This window comes from Triturus cristatus, chromosome 6, assembly GCF_964204655.1.
Source record: "Triturus cristatus chromosome 6, aTriCri1.1, whole genome shotgun sequence".
Taxonomy (NCBI): domain Eukaryota; kingdom Metazoa; phylum Chordata; class Amphibia; order Caudata; family Salamandridae; genus Triturus; species Triturus cristatus.
The window spans coordinates 1,646,286,544-1,646,289,510 of NC_140589.1; the positions used below are offsets into that span (position 1 = coordinate 1,646,286,544).

Below are 2,967 nucleotides of genomic sequence, written 5' to 3' on the forward strand. Positions count from 1 at the left end.
GGGACCATCATGTTCATCCACTATCCCACAACGATTTTTTCCTGCATGTGGGCATGGATGCAGATTAAAATCTCCTCCCCATAGAAGATGAACCACCCCTTTTCCTGCCTTTAAGAAATGGGTTAGTTTCTCCTGGATGTTAAAGAGAAAGGTCAAGAATTGATCCTCCTCTAAATTATTATAGAGGTTAAGCAAGAGGATAGACTCTTTATTTTTAAAAGCAAGGGAAAATAATTGAAAATTTGGATCAGAAGCAACTACAGATACTTTTAGGTCGTTCACAGTATTTGCGATATACGTGATGAGCCCTCCCTTAGGTCTGCCTACACCACAGCCCAGAGCTGGAGTAAAGTATGTTTTATAACCCGGGAGGGATATTTCAAATTAGTTCGGTAATGTAATATTATGCTGTGTGTGTCAGCGATGAATTGTATTCCAAAAATGGTAAAACGATGACACACAATTGATTCAATGTTTTTGTTGTGCTTGACTATTTATTAACACACTTCGTTTTGAGTCATAAAGCTGTGTGTGTCAGCGAAGACTGGAGCTGCAGCAGACTGAAAGCAGGGTGCTAAGCAATCCTAATTGTGATGAAATTGCTAGGCAATATGTAAATCTATTGCCGTCAGGAGTGGCGTCATAAAGCTGATCGCTTCGCATCAGCACGTGAAGACTTGCCAGAAAGGTTCCAACACGCGAACCAGCATGCGAGTGAAGAATAATTGAATTAGAAGACACAGCATGCGCTGGTGATTCCCTTCTAATGCGCAAGACGTTATGTACGCGAGGCATAGTCCACAACACAATTTTAACAAAAATTGTTTAAACTCTCACCATACGTAGTACGACACTGGGAGTTTCAGCACTATATTTGTGCCAACGAGGCCATCTAGCGGTCGAGTTTTGAATGAAATTTACAGGTTACCGATGTTAACCGCCTCACGATCTGCAAACAATGCAGGGCTTCAGGCTTGAAGATTCAGCTATCGTTTCCCTTGTCGTTGCCAGTGAAGAATCCTCCTCAATAAATACGATTAGCGGATGTAGGTTCTTTGAATCTATTGAAATAAGGAGATCCAAATAAAGTCGTCACATGAAGCCTGAGCCAACAGACCTTCTATGGAATCTGGACCACGCATGTAGTGTTCCAGATTCCACACCAGGAATGTAGGATACCACACTCTCCCCTTTATGAGACAGAACTGGAATTGTTATCATGTTCTTATCTGGAAACTCTCAGTTAACATGGATTAAAAAACATCCATCTTTTTGAGACCTGCAATTAGCTTTTCCATCCAATGTGACAAATGTAATACGCTTAATACAGTTTTCAAATATATGGACTTGTTTATTTTGTATATTTATCTTTTTGTCCTTGTTACTTATATCCACATTACCTCTCTTAAGTAATGCCAAATACGATCAATAGTCCTCCGATTTCACTTAATGTGATGTAACTTCTTGTGATGTTACATGCAAATTAGAGGGGCCTCACATCTTCCCTTTCGCCCGGGGCCCCAGGAGTTCTAGGACCGGCCCTGTTGACAGCGATGTCAGGGGCAATGGGTCCTGGCACTTAGTTTACAAACTTAGCACTGCAGCATAACGCTGCTTGGAGAAGGGATCCGTTGCCTCGGTCTATTCCTGACAGGTAGACGCTTATTTTACGAAATCAGTCGAAGAAATACACAACTCCAGGGAGATAGCAAAATATTGCAAATGCACAAAAAACCCTAGTCAATTCTTAAACTGGATGTGTCTAAAAAATGGGCTTGGCTGTGCCACACGCCAAGGACATGCGGACGACTAACGTTTGCGAGGCGGGGCGTGGCTGGGAATGTGTGTTCTGAGACCCAGCCACGGGCCAAGGACGACTGCCGTTTGCGAGGGGCGTGGCTACGAATGTAGCTCCTGAGAGCCATGGCTGACGTGTGCGTCTTTGTAACGCTGGCATTGAGGTGTTTATGGAAACGTCATAATTCAGTGTGTTTTAAACAATTATTTTCAAAACGGCATATCAGAACCCCAGGGTTCTTTCATTCTCTAATATTCCTGGATGGTACCTACTTCAGTGCTTCTGTTTAAGCTGGCATTTTGAGCTACGAAAACAGAAGAAAGGCAAAGCTCTGCTTTTACAGGAGTATTCAAAGCCGCCATCTTTGAATATGTCGTTATTTACTGATAGGCCTTGGTATTCTGAGCATTGTAGCGCAGGGTGGAAATCAGAAGTAATGTTTTAGGAACTGTTGTGTTGCGCATTATTTGCGTCACATGCAAAGTTATATGTTATTAATTCGTTCAGGAGTAAAATGCTATTGTTACATGGAGTTTTAAATATATCATTTTACTATTGTTAGTACTTTAAAAGGTCATACTTGTTTATTTGTATAGGTATAAAATGTATTTAAAATGGTTAATTTGGTAGGGAATTGTCATATGTGACCCCCCAAAAATATGACTTGTCAGTTTGCACCGGGCAGCAAAAAGCTTGTTTTTTCTAAGCATAACTATATCGTAAAATAATTTATGTTGTCATCTGCTTGGCGGAATGGGACGAGCGAAGAGCTGCATATCGCTACATGGCAAACATTCTAAAACATTTACTGTTCTAATGTGATTTTTAAAAAGGATGTGCTCCAGGTGAGGCTCGAACTCACAACCTCGGCATTGCTTTGCTTTGTACTGCTGTATAAGTACCGCGCGCTAACCGATTGCGCCACTGGAGCTCTGACATCTTCAGTCGCAGATTTCTTTATACACCATAGTGGGTGAAGTGAGCATGCGTGAGATTTTTTTTCTAGTGTATTATTTTTGCTATTTCTTCACACTTTATACTTTTAAATTCGAAGGAACATAGAGGCACACAAGACATACGTGCATCTCACGAACTCTTAGTTAATGCTAGTAATGCGAGTCAGAGTTGCTTCGTTGCCTTTCTAGTGACTGCACTTTTCCGTATGCTAG

At 41.4% G+C, this 2,967-nt stretch overlaps 1 non-coding gene across 1 annotated transcript; it reads right to left on the reverse strand.

Annotated features, from left to right (window-relative positions):
• Positions 1-2,635: 2,635 nt before the first annotated feature.
• On the reverse strand, positions 2,636-2,729 carry TRNAI-UAU (transfer RNA isoleucine (anticodon UAU)). Its single transcript has 2 exons — positions 2,692-2,729; positions 2,636-2,671 (listed from the first exon to the last, which is right to left on the reverse strand). It is a non-coding gene; the product is annotated as a tRNA-Ile (tRNA).
• Positions 2,730-2,967: the final 238 nt, after the last annotated feature.